Source organism: Rutidosis leptorrhynchoides, chromosome 3 (assembly GCF_046630445.1).
Source record: "Rutidosis leptorrhynchoides isolate AG116_Rl617_1_P2 chromosome 3, CSIRO_AGI_Rlap_v1, whole genome shotgun sequence".
NCBI lineage: Eukaryota > Viridiplantae > Streptophyta > Magnoliopsida > Asterales > Asteraceae > Rutidosis > Rutidosis leptorrhynchoides.
This window is the reverse complement of record NC_092335.1, coordinates 366,155,104-366,170,646: the sequence shown is the minus strand read 5'-3', so window position 1 is coordinate 366,170,646 and position 15,543 is coordinate 366,155,104.

Genomic DNA, 15,543 nt, shown 5'->3' with positions numbered 1-15,543 from the left:
CATCCTTTCGATCGAGGTGTTTTCAAGAATCATGAAATGTTTAAACGCAGATTGGAATCGTCAAGATACAAATGAGGTTTAAAATGAAATCAAGTGGCAAACTTGAAGAATTGTTTAGTTTCATATGTTATAATTAATATTTTAATTCATTTTTTAATTGTCCAATGTTGATAGTCCCAATCGATAGTCCACAGTTAACAGTACAATAATTCATATATAATTTAATTTATAATATTCGAATTAATTTATACGTATCGTGACCCGTGTACATGTCTCAGACTCGATCACAACTCAAAGTATATATATTATTTGAGAATCAACCTCAACCCTGTATAGCTAACTCCCGCATTACTGCATATAGAGTGTCTATGGTTATTCCAAATAATATATATAGATGCGTCGATATGATATGTCAAAACCTTGTATACGTGTCCCGATATTTAAAGTGCGTAAAATAAATAGCAGGAATTAAATGACGATAAATTAAATGCGTAAAGTAAATAACAGAAATTAAATGACGATAAATAAAATTGCGATAATTAAATTGCGATAAATAAAATGTAATCAGTTAGCTAGGAACAGTTAGCTGGAATAGTTAGCGTGGATTCTTAACAAAATTTCAATTAGTTAATTCGTTTGTTTCTAACAAATTTTATTTTGTCCAATGTTTTCTTCATTATGCCACTTATTGGTTTCTGATAGGTCAAAATCCAAATATGAAATTTAAATAGAAATGGTTATTCTGTGGTGAATGGATACGTATATCGGTGGTTGTACATAGGATAGTAAATGACCGTTGAATCAGATTCGAAGAATGTACAGTGCAACTTATTAATGTGAAATCTAAATATTCCTCGGGTATTACCTACCCGTTAAAATATTTTCACCATTAACAGTTTGTACGAAAGAATTTTTAATTACAATCTTTATGAAAATATACATACATATATATATTTTCTTCAGATGTAATCATGGATTTTATGAGTTAATATGATATTAACTCATCTGATTTACCGTTAAAACAAGAATATATAATCTCTAAAACATTAGAGATTACATAATCACTATGTCGAACTAAGATAAATGATGTAGAACGTCATGTAGAACGATGATTATACTCGAGGTGTCGAAGCTGGTGACGCGAATGTTGTTCTTGGTGGTACTAGTGCTGTTGGTGCTGAGGCTGGTGATGTTACTGGTGTTGATGATACTGCTAGTGCTTGCAAATTGTGTACCGTGCTCTCTAAAGTTAACACCCGAGCTCGGAGTTCTTTAACTTCTTCTACTAACCCTGGTTGGTTATCAGTGTGAGGTAGAGGTCGGATATCTTCTCTAGTTCCGTTAATGGTAGCCTCAAGACGAAAAATTCTTGCAAAAAGGGTATAAACGGTGTTGCGAACAGGTTCGCCGGTGAGCGGGTCGAGCACTCCGACGTTAGGTGGTAAGTTCGGCTCGTGATATGGAGTACCTTCTTCATTTCTCCATAGGGTAAGTATTCCGCGAACCCATCCCCACTTTCTAAAGAAATCACGGTAGTTGATCGGTTGGTGCGCTCCCGTCACGCTATCTTCGGAGTCAGAAGAACTTGGTCGATTCGTAGAGGCCATCGTACGCGATCACAGAACAGATTTTTGGTATGAAAAACTTAGTGACAACAAATGATAGTTGGATGGTATTCTCAATGCATAATATGCCTAGATATATATAGTACCAGGATCCCTTAAATTACGGAGAAATTTACGGAAGATATCAGGCAAAGTTTACCGTAATAGATACACTAAGATATAAATTTGTCTATACACTATCTATGCAATAAAGGCAGTAAGGCATGTCTAGACTTAGGAATGATTAGCAGGAAATTTTCCACTAGGAATGATATACAATACTTATAATATGCAGCTAAGGTCGAAGTCCAGACTCGCTAATGCATCCTAACAACTATCAGTTAGACACACTAATGCAAGACCTGGTTCGCTAGGACCAACGCTCTGATACCACCTGTAACGACCCGTCCTTATCCCCCTGGACGAAGTCATCAACATTTGGTCCCATTGCGATGATCGACTCCAAGTAATGTCCTTAAAATGAGCAAATGCACAGCGGAAGACTTAATTCGTACCTGAGAAATAACATGCTTAAAAGTGTCAACCAAAAGGTTGGTGAGTTCATAGGTTTATCATAATAATCATTTCAATATGTTAATAGACCACAAGATTTCATAAACATAAACATAATACACTCGCAAGTGTATATAAAGCATTCTAAGTGGTTGAGCACTTGGTAACCATACTTAACATTTAATCAACGTCGCATATTCCCTTTATTATGAAATCTCACTACACCGTACCAAGTGTAGTCACCAAAACGAAGTACTGTGCAACCGTTGAATACTGGTCGTCCAGTCCGGTTGGGGTTGTCAGGCCCGATAGATCTATCAACAGGATTCGCGTTTACAATACCCATGTAAATAGTAGTTACCAAGCTACAGGGAAATATGCCAGTGGTACAACTCAACGTAGAATATATTTTTAAGTACTTGTGTCTATTTTGTAAACATTTATAAAAGCAGCGTATGTATTCTCAGCCCAAAAATATATATTGCAAAAGCAATTAAAAAGGGAGCAAATGAAACTCACCTAATGTATTTTGTAGTAAAAATACATATAACGACATTGAACAAGTATAGGGTTGATCTCAGATTCACGAACCTATATAAGGTATATATATATTAACACAAATAATTGTAATCGAACAATTTATATATATATATATAAACATATTAGTTATATAATTTTTATATTAATAACCTATATGTTTTATATATTCATTTTATATATTAAAAAAATATATATACTTTGTTATATGTATTAAATATATGTTTTGTATATATATACATATCGTTTGTTTTGTTAAAATTATAATAATACTAAAATAATATTAGTAATGAAAATATTAATAATGATAATAGTAATAATAATAATAATAATAATAATAGTGATAATAATAATAAAAATGGAATTCTACCTTAAAACAAGCTCTTAAAAAGAAAACACCATCGCCCGGGCTCGAACCTACGACCTCTCGATAACACACAAACACTCAATACCAATTAACCAATTCAGTTTTTTTTTCTGAATTATGCCTTATCTAAGTCCATATAACTCTTTTATCTCGGCCCAACAGAAGTTTTAATTAATACGGCCCAACAGCAAGTAAATCGGCCCACATCAGTTTCTCTTACAATTAATAAAAAAAAAATGGTAGTGGCCTGGGTTCGAACTCAGGACCTCTCGTTCCCCACCAACACACTTAACCACTCCTCCTACTTTGCTTTTCTGTTTTTATAACATGATTTAATTTTATTTAACCCGATTTTCTGTTTTCCCATTTCTTCAAAAGCTAAACCCATAACTATTCATCTTCATCTTCATCCTAATATCATCATCATCTTTAACCCATATCATTCTTCATCTTCCTCACTATCATCATCTTCATACGCGAATCATATCATCATCAATATTCCATTAATCTTTCAAGAAAAAGGATAAAAAAAAAACGAGTGGTGTTTCTAAACGGTTTTGTGGCGGATTGAAGTTGAAAACACAACGACAATAGCAAAAATACCTCAGTAGTATATACATGGTTGTTGTTGATCGATTTAAATCAGAAAAATAGCAAGTGGGTTTGGTTTTTATCGATCAGTGAAGTAGAAGTAGGTCTTGATAGTAGCAACAACAACCCGAGAAATGGTGGTGGCGGGTTAGGGTGGTGTTGTATTCGAGCAACAAAACAAAGGTGGTGGTACGAATGAAAAAAATATATATATATAGAACCCTTCAAACGAAACAGAAATATTTAACGTTTTTAGCTGTGATTTTTCTTGAACTAAATTTAATAGTAAAAACGGTAGTACCGTAGCAGCAAAAGCTGAAATTCGCAGGTGGTTTTTATGATTTCACGAAGGAGAAATCATGAAAGAAAGAAGAGAGAAAGAGAGAGAGATGAGAGAGAGGTGAAGAATCATGGGAGGGGTCGGTGGTAGTCGATGGTTGAGGTTATGATGATGGTAGGGTGGCGGTTTGATGGTGGTCCGGCGGTGGTTGCAGGTGGCAGGCGAAGGGGAGTGGCCGGGTAAGGTGGTGGTGGTGAAATGCTTGTTCCACCTATATCCTAAGTGTGTGTTTATATATATGCTTATACATATAAAATTATAAATATTAATATTAATAATAATAATAATATAATAATAATTATATTAATTAAATATAAATGAGAAAATAAAACGTGCCATAAGAATGGTTACTTAGTTAAATGTTGCCGACAGTTTTAATTAGGTGTGATATCGTGTCCATTGCTAAACAGTTAACGTATAAAAGTGTTCCTAAAATTCCCAAATTTTTAGATTAAATATATTTAATTATTTCACTCATTAACTGTTTGAAACTTGATCAAAAAGGTTAGATAATTATTTATTTTATGTTCCAATTTATATGTACGGAGTACTAATATTTAAACTTAAAAAGGTAAAAATATTTTTAACAAATCTAGAATCTCCGTAATCACTTTACACTCCAACTTTTATTTTACTCTTTCATAAATTCATGTGAAACCTATATGAACGCTAACGAAATATCAACCGAGTATTACAAACTTTGACAAATTAAGCTCGAAATCATTTATATTCTATATACACTTATATATATTTATATATATAGATTCATTTAAATAACAACTTTATTATATCGCTTATTATTTTACATAATTATTTCCTGCAATTAAATCATACATTATTTCGAATAATATTTCAAATTATTATATATATACATATATTTAAATATATATATGTATCTATTTACAATTAGTTGTTCGTGAATCATCGAGAACAGTCGAAGGTCAATTGAATATATGAAACAGTTCAAAATTTTTGAGGCTCAACCTAACAGACTTTGCTTATCGTGTCAAAGATAATGAATCGTATCGAGAGTTTGGTTTAAAATTAGTCGAATTTTTCCGGGTCGTGACACATACCTTCACAGGTTCTGCGTTAACATGGTGGAATACCTATCTAGAGCAAGTGGGACAAGATGATGCGTACGCACTACCGTGGTCAGCATTCAAGCACTTGATGAACGAGAAGTACCGTCCCAGAACCGAGGTCAATAAGCTCAAGATAGAACTTAGAGGGTTACGAACCCAAGGATTTGATATTACCACGTACGAAAGACGATTCACAGAATTGTGCCTATTGTGTCCGGGAGCATTCGAAGATGAGGAAGAGAAGATCGACGCGTTTGTGAAAGGATTACCGGAAAGAATCCAAGAAGATATAAGTTCACACGAGCCCGCCTCCATACAACAGGCATGTAGAATGGCTCACAAACTAGTGAACCAGATTGAAGAAAGAATTAAAGAACAGACTGCTGAAGAGGCCAATGTGAAGCAAGTCAAAAGAAAGTGGGAGGAAAACGGTGATAAGAATCACCAATACAACAACAACATCAATTACAACAATAATCGCAACAATTATCCCAACAATCGCAACATCAATCGCAACTACAACAAACGGCCCAACAACAACAACAACAACAACAACAGCAACTACAACAATCATCCCAACAACAATAATAACCGCAACAACAAAAACAATCAGAAGCAGCTATGCCAAAGGTGTGAAAAGAATCACTCGGGGTTCTGCACCAAATTTTGCAACAAGTGTAAAAGAAATGGTCATAGCGTGGCGAAGTGTGAGGTCTACGGACCAGGGGTTAATAGAACGAAAGGAACAAATGGTGTCGGAACGAGTAATGGCGGAGCAAGTAGTGTCGGAGCAAGTTATGCCAATGTAGTTTGTTATAAATGTGGAAAACCAGGCCACATTATTAGAAATTGCCCGAACCAGGAGAACACGAATGGACAAGGCCGTGGAAGAGTTTTCAATATTAATGCGGTAGAGGCACAGGAAGACCCGGAGCTTGTTACGGGTACGTTTCTTATTGACAATAAATCTGCTTACGTTTTATTTGATTCGGGTGCGGATAGAAGCTATATGAGTAGAGATTTTTGTGCTAAATTAAGTTGTCCATTGACGCCTTTGGATAGTAAATTTTTACTCGAATTAGCAAATGGTAAATTAATTTCAGCAGATAATATATGTCGGAATCGAGAAATTAAACTGGTTAGCGAAACATTTAAGATTGATTTGATACCAGTAGAGTTAGGGAGTTTTGATGTGATAATCGGTATGGACTGGTTGAAAGAAGTGAAAGCGGAGATCGTTTGTTACAAAAATGCAATTTGCATTATACGAGAAAAAGGAAAACCCTTAATGGTGTACGGAGAAAAGGGCAACACGAAGCTACATCTTATTAGTAATTTGAAGGCACAAAAACTAATAAGAAAAGGTTGCTATGCTGTTCTAGCACACGTCGAGAAAGTACAAACTGAAGAAAAGAGCATCAATGATGTTCCCATTGCAAAAGAATTTCCCGATGTATTTCCGAAAGAATTACCGGGATTACCCCCACATCGATCCGTTGAATTTCAAATAGATCTTGTACCAGGAGCTGCACCAATAGCTCGTGCTCCTTACAGACTCGCACCCAGCGAGATGAAAGAACTGCAAAGCCAATTACAAGAACTTTTAGAGCGTGGTTTCATTCGACCAAGCACATCACCGTGGGGAGCTCCTGTTTTGTTTGTCAAGAAGAAAGATGGTACATTCAGGTTGTGTATCGACTACCGAGAGTTGAACAAACTTACCATCAAGAACCGCAACCCACTACCGAGAATCGACGACTTATTTGATCAACTACAAGGCTCGTCTGTTTATTCAAAGATTGACTTACGTTCCGGGTATCATCAAATGCGGGTGAAAGAAGATGATATTCCAAAGACTGCTTTCAGAACACGTTACGGTCATTACGAGTTTATGGTCATGCCGTTTGGTTTAACTAATGCACCAGCTGTGTTCATGGACCTTATGAACCGAGTGTGTGGACCATACCTTGACAAGTTTGTCATTGTTTTCATTGATGACATACTTATTTACTCAAAGAATGACCAAGAACACGGTGAACATTTGAGAAAGGTGTTAGAAGTATTGTGGAAGGAAAAATTATACGCTAAGTTTTCAAAGTGTGCATTTTGGTTGGAAGAAGTTCAATTCCTCGGTCACATAGTGAACAAAGAAGGTATTAAGGTGGATCCGGCAAAGATAGAAACTGTTGAAAAGTGGGAAACCCCGAAAACTCCGAAACACATACGCCAGTTTTTAGGACTAGCTGGTTACTACAGAAGGTTCATCCAAGACTTTTCCAGAATAGCAAAACCCTTGACTGCATTAACGCATAAAGGGAAGAAATTTGAATGGAATGATGAACAAGAGAAAGCGTTTCAGTTATTGAAGAAAAAGCTAACTACGGCACCTATATTGTCATTGCCTGAAGGGAATGATGATTTTGTGATTTATTGTGACGCATCAAAGCAAGGTCTCGGTTGTGTATTAATGCAACGAACGAAGGTGATTGCTTATGCGTCTAGACAATTGAAGATTCACGAACAAAATTATACGACGCATGATTTGGAATTAGGCGCGGTTGTTTTTGCATTAAAGACTTGGAGGCACTACTTATATGGGGTCAAAAGTATTATATATACTGACCACAAAAGTCTTTAACACATATTTAATCAGAAACAACTGAATATGAGGCAGCGTAGGTGGATTGAATTATTGAATGATTACGACTTTGAGATTCGTTACCACCCGAGGAAGGCAAATGTGGTAGCCGATGCCTTGAGCAGGAAGGACAGAGAACCCATTCGAGTAAAATCTATGAATATAATGATTCATAATAACATTACTACTCAAATAAAGGAGGCGCAACAAGGAGTTTTAAAAGAGGGAAATTTAAAGGATGAAATACCCAAAGGATCGGAGAAGCATCTTAATATTCGGGAGGACGGAACCCGGTATAGGGCTGAAAGGATTTGGGTACCAAAATTTGGAGATATGAGAGAAATGGTACTTAGAGAAGCTCATAAAACCAGATACTCAATACATCCTGGAACGGGGAAGATGTACAAGGATCTCAAGAAACATTTTTGGTGGCCGGGTATGAAAGCCGATGTTGCTAAATACGTAGGAGAATGTTTGACGTGTTCTAAGGTCAAAGCTGAGCATCAGAAACCATCAGGTCTACTTCAACAACCCGAAATCCCAGAATGGAAATGGGAAAACATTACCATGGATTTCATCACTAAATTGCCAAGGACTGCAAGTGGTTTTGATACTATTTGGGTAATAGTTGATCGTCTCACCAAATCAGCACACTTCCTGCCAATAAGAGAAGATGACAAGATGGAGAAGTTAGCACGACTGTATTTGAAGGAAGTCGTCTCCAGACATGGAATACCAATCTCTATTATCTCTGATAGGGATGGCAGATTTATCTCAAGATTCTGGCAGACATTACAGCAAGCATTAGGAACTCGTCTAGACATGAGTACTGACTATCATCCACAAACTGATGGGCAGAGCGAAAGGACGATACAAACGCTTGAAGACATGCTACGAGCATGTGTTATTGATTTTGGAAACAGTTGGGATCGACATCTACCGTTAGCAGAATTTTCCTACAACAACAGCTACCATTCAAGCATTGAGATGGCGCCGTTTGAAGCACTTTATGCTAGAAAGTGCAGGTCTCCGATTTGTTGGAGTGAAGTGGGGGATAGACAGATTACGGGTCCGGAGATTATACAAGAAACTACCGAGAAGATCATCCAAATTCAACAACGGTTGAAAACCGCCCAAAGTCGACAAAAGAGCTACGCTGACATTAAAAGAAAAGATATAAAATTTGAAATTGGAGAGATGGTCATGCTTAAAGTTGCACCTTGGAAAGGCGTTGTTCGATTTGGTAAACGAGGGAAATTAAATCCAAGGTATATTGGACCATTCAAGATTATTGATCGTGTCGGACCAGTAGCTTACCGACTAGAGTTACCTCAACAACTCGCGGCTGTACATAACACTTTCCACGTCTCAAATTTGAAGAAATGTTTTGCTAAAGAAGATCTCACTATTCTGTTAGATGAAATCCAAATCAACGAAAAACTTCAATTCATCGAAGAACCCGTCGAAATAATGGATCGTGAGGTTAAAAGACTTAAGCAAAACAAGATACCAATTGTTAAGGTTCGATGGAATGCTCGTAGAGGACCCGAGTTCACCTGGGAGCGTGAAGATCAGATGAAGAAGAAATACCCGCATCTATTTCCAGAAGATTCGTCAACACCTTCAACAGCTTAAAATTTCGGGACGAAATTTATTTAACGGGTAGGTACTGTAGTGACCCGAAGTTTTCCATGTTTATATATATTAATTGAGATTGATATTTACATGATTAAATGTTTCCAACATGTTAAGCAATCAAACTTGTTAAGACCTGATTAATTGAAATATGTTTCATATAGACAATTGACCACCCAAGTTGATCGGTGATTCACGAACGTTAAAACTTGTAAAAACTATATGATGACATATATATGGATATATAAATATATATAGTTAACATGATACTATGATAAGAAAACATATCATAAAGTATATTAACAATGAACTACATATGTAAAAACAAGACTACTAACTTAATGATTTTTAAACGAGACATATATGTAACGATTATCGTTGTAAAGACATTTAATGTATATATATCATATTAAGAGATATTCATACATGATAATATCATGATAATATAATAATTTAAAATCTCATTTGATATTATAAACATTGGGTTAACAACATTTAACAAGATCGTTAACCTAAAGGTTTCAAAACAACACTTACATGTAACGACTAACGATGACTTAACGACTCAGTTAAAATGTATATACATGTAGTGTTTTAATATGTATTTATACACTTTTGAAAGACTTCAATACACTTATCAAAATACTTCTACTTAACAAAAATGCTTACAATTACATCCTCGTTCAGTTTCATCAACAATTCTACTCGTATGCACCCGTATTCGTACTCGTACAATACACAGCTTTTAGATGTATGTACTATTGGTATATACACTCCAATTATCAGCTCTTAGCAGCCCATGTGAGTCACCTAACACATGTGGGAACCATCATTTGGCAACTAGCATGAAATATCTCATAAAATTACAAAAATATGAGTAATCATTCATGACTTATTTACATGAAAACAAAATTACATATCCTTTATATCTAATCCATACACCAACGACCAAAAACACCTACAAACACTTTCATTCTTCAATTTTCTTCATCTAATTGATCTCTCTCAAGTTCTATCTTCAAGTTCTAAGTGTTCTTCATAAATTCCAAAAGTTCTAGTTTCATAAAATCAAGAATACTTTCAAGTTTGCTAGCTCACTTCCAATCTTGTAAGGTGATCATCCAACCTCAAGAAATCTTTGTTTCTTACAGTAGGTTATCATTCTAATACAAGGTAATAATCATATTCAAACTTTGGTTCAATTTCTATAACTATAACAATCTTATTTCAAGTGATGATCTTACTTGAACTTGTTTTCGTGTCATGATTCTGCTTCAAGAACTTCGAGCCATCCAAGGATCCATTGAAGCTAGATCCATTTTTCTCTTTTCCAGTAGGTTTATCCAAGGAAATTAAGGTAGTAATGATGTTCATAACATCATTCGATTCATACATATAAAGCTATCTTATTCGAAGGTTTAAACTTGTAATCACTAGAACATAGTTTAGTTAATTCTAAACTTGTTCACAAACAAAAGTTAATCCTTCTAACTTGACTTTTAAAATCAACTAAACACATGTTTTATATCTATATGATATGCTAACTTAATGATTTAAAACCTGGAAACACGAAAAACACCGTAAAATCGGATTTACGCCGTCGTAGTAACACCGGGGGCTGTTTTGGGTTAGTTAATTAAAAACTATGATAAACTTTGATTTAAAAGTTGTTATTCTGAGAAAATGATTTTTATTATGAACGTGAAACTATATCCAAAAATTATGGTTAAACTCAAAGTGGAAGTATGTTTTCTAAAATGGTCATCTAGACGTCGTTCTTTCGACTGAAATGACTACCTTTACAAAAACGACTTGTAACTTATTTTTCCGACTATAAACCTATACTTTTCTATTTAGATTCATAAAATAGAGTTCAATATGAAACCATAGCAATTTGATTCACTCAAAACGGATTTAAAATGAAGAAGTTATGGGTAAAACAAGATTGGATAATTTTTCTCATTTTAGCTACGTGAAAATTGGTAACAAATCTATTCCAACCATAACTTAATCAACTTGTATTGTATATTATGTAATCTTGAGATACCATAGACACGTATACAATGTTTCGACCTATCATGTCGACACATCTATATATATTTCGGAACAACCATAGACACTCTATATGTGAATGTTGGAGTTAGCTATACAGGGTTGAGGTTGATTCCAAAATATATATAGTTTGAGTTGTGATCAATACTGAGATACGTATACACTGGGTCGTGGATTGATTCAAGATAATATTTATCGATTTATTTCTGTACATCTAACTGTGGACAACTAGTTGTAGGTTACTAACGAGGACAGCTGACTTAATAAACTTAAAACATCAAAATATATTAAAAGTGTTGTAAATATATTTTGAACATACTTTGATATATATGTATATATTGTTATAGGTTCGTGAATCAACCAGTGGCCAAGTCTTACTTCCCGACGAAGTAAAAATCTGTGAAAGTGAGTTATAGTCCCACTTTTAAAATCTAATATTTTTGGGATGAGAATACATGCAGGTTTTATAAATGATTTACAAAATAGACACAAGTACGTGAAACTACATTCTATGGTTGAATTATCAAAATCGAATATACCCCTTTTTATTAAGTCTGGTAATCTAAGAATTAGGGAACAGACACCCTAATTGACGCGAATCCTAAAGATAGATCTATCGGGCCCAACAAGCCCCATCCAAAGTACCGGATGCTTTAGTACTTCGAAATTTATATCATATCCGAAGGGTGTCCCGGAATGATGGGGATATTCTTATATATGCATCTTGTTAATGTCGGTTACCAGGTGTTCACCATATGAATGATTTTTATCTCTATGTATGGGATGTGTATTGAAATATGAAATCTTGTGGTCTATTATTATGATTTGATATATATATAGGTTAAACCTATAACTCACCAACATTTTTGTTGACGTTTTAAGCATGTTTATTCTCAGGTGATTATTAAGAGCTTCCGCTGTCGCATACTTAAATAAGGACGAGATTTGGAGTCCATGCTTGTATGATATTGTGTAAAAACTGCATTCAAGAAACTTATTTTGTTGTAACATATTTGTATTGTAAACCATTATGTAATGGTCGTGTGTAAACAGGATATTTTAGATTATCATTATTTGATAATCTACGTAAAGCTTTTTAAACCTTTATTGATGAAATAAAGGTTATGGTTTGTTTTAAAATGAATGCAGTCTTTGAAAAACGTCTCATATAGAGGTCAAAACCTCGCAACGAAATCAATTAATATGGAACGTTTTTAATCAATAAGAACGGGACATTTCAGATGATGGCTGATTGTTTGATTCATTACGGTGACACTGATTTCAGAGCTTAGGTGAACATCTATGTCAGAATAGCTGTCGGATTCCAAAGAACTTGAACTAGTGACGAGTTCCATTTCGTACGATTGAGTAAAGGGTTTTTCGGTATGAAATGATTTTCAGCTATCGGATGGTATTCTAATTACATAGAATACTTATATATAGCATAAAGATTTTTGCAGATTACGGAGAAAATTTCAAAAGCTGTCAGGCAAAGGTAACAGTAACAGATACGCTAAGATACGATTTTATCTATACACTATCTATGCAATAGAGGCAGTAAGATGTGTCTAGACTTTAAGGATGATAAGCAAGTAATTTTCGACACAAAATGATAAGCAAAACTTTTGACATGCAGACACGGTCGAAGTCCAGACCCACTAATGCATCTAAACAACTATAAGTTAGATACACTAATGCAAGACCTGGTTCGCTAAGACCACCGCTCTGATACCAACTGAAAGGACCCGTTCATATCGATTATAAACGATTCACAATAGTTAATTTCATTGCAAGGTATTTGACCTCTATATGATACATTTTACAAACATTGCATTAGTTTTTAAAAGACAAACTTTCTTTACATCGAAAGTTGACGGCATGCATACCACTTCATAATACATCCAACTCTAATTGACTTAATAATAATCTTGATGAATTCAACGACTCGAATGCTACGTCTTTTGAAATATGTCATGAGTGACTCCAAGTATTATCTCTAAAATGAGAAAATGCATAGCGGAAGATTTCTTTCATACCTGAGAATAAACATGCTTTCAAGTGTCAACCAAAAGGTTGGTGAGTTCATTAGTTTATCATAATAATTATTTTCATAATTTTAATAGACCACAAGATTTAATTTTCATAGTTAACTGCAGGAACACTCATCTGCAAAAATTATAATACAGGAACACTCATCTGTATAAAAATCATTCATATGGTGAACACCTGGTAACCGACATTAATAAATGCATATAGAATATCCCCAAATATACAGGTACACTCATCTGTATATAAAATCGAAGTACTAAAGCATCCATAACCTGGTTCACTAGGACCAACGCTCTGATACCAACTGTGACGATCGCTCCAAATCTATATGGATGAACACGTCATTCATCGATTTCATTGCGAGGTATTTGACCTCTATATGATACGTTTTGTAAACATTGCATTCTTTTGAAAAGGCACACCATAAATGAATATTTAAATCAAAGGTTTTTGACATCTGATGATTTCTACATATAGACAATCACCATAAATAATAGTTTACAACAGTACTTCCATTGACAATGCAGTCAAAATAAGATACATGGTGATGATTTGGTGAATGCAACGTTTCCTTGAAAAATATGCCATGTAAGACTCCATGCACATAGCTTGTCTAACATATACGCAAACAGCGGAAGACTTCTAGGGAACCTGAGAATAAACATGCTTTCAAGTGTCAACACAAAGGTTGGTGAGTTCATAGTTTTAATGTTTTGCATAATCCGTACATAAAGGTGGATCACAAGATTTCAGTTGTTTCATCCAGAAACGTTTATCAAAATATTCTACAAGATTGAGCACCCTGGTAACTAAGCTTTAACGTCTATAATAAGTACCCCTGTTTTAACATACATGCAACCAACATGTACAATACATGCAAACCAACATGTACTAAACTCAAATAGCATACGTCTGTTTTATAGTTCAGGCTAGGGTTTCTATACCTGGAAAAGACGGGGATGTCAAGCCCTATGGATCCATATACAACTATTCGCGTCCACCAGTTCTTATAACCGGCAGCTACTAGTTACCAAAGCTAAGGGATTTTTTGTTCGAACTCAGTGTAGAATTTAGTATGTACTTGTGTCCATTGCATTTAAAATAAAGTGCATGTATTCTCAGCCCAAAAATATAGATTGCAAAAGAAATTAAAAAGGGATCTATAAACTCACCTTAGCAGCATATAAAGTCGTTCACCAAAATGTGACCGAAACTCGGATTACCAAATAACCATAGATCTCAACCTAGAGAACATATGTTGGTTAATAAATGTATATCAAGCTAGGTCAGGTCATAGTGTATCACAATCCTAATGCTCGAGATCGACATACAAAAGTTATCCAAAGTCGTTTCAAAAAGTCAATTTTGACAATAATTCAACAAAACGAGACGTGCCTTATATAAGGATTCATTTACTTGGCTGGTAATATTCAAAAATCCAATTTATCAATCTTACAAACAAGTTTCAAAAGCAATTTCAATTAATGTCAATCATAATTCAGTTGATCATATCTTTTAATTCGTTCACCGAAATTACGCGATTTCTAAATGAAAAGTTATTGATTTTTCGCCAGCTTTCCAAAAACATGCATATCATATACCTTTTATCAGTAATATATGTATTTAGTTCGTGATTCATCATAACTGTTTAACGATGAAATTTAGCATACAAGTATGCATAAATATATATACTCGAGCACTAGATATGGATACACAATTAATATATAAAAGATAAGATATGAATGCTCACGTATCAATATTGTGATCCAATATTGCAGGAAAGTACGTAGACGCAACAGAGATGATAAACACTAGGTTTGACTTGCGAACAATACCCATGAATCCCATAACCTCCATAGCTATAACCCATAATTTCCTTAGCTTTATCCCTTATGAAAACACATTTTGAAAGTGACACGCTCATGACCTCGTCGTAATATTTTATGTATAATACTAATTAATAATACTAATAATAATAAGATTAATAATAATATTAATCTTATTAATAATAATAATAATAATAATAATAATAATAATAATAATAATAATAATATATAATACGAGAGAGATAGAAAGATGTGTGTAAACTGAATCAGAAGTCGAGCTTTTATACTTGTGGCCTGAATTTTACT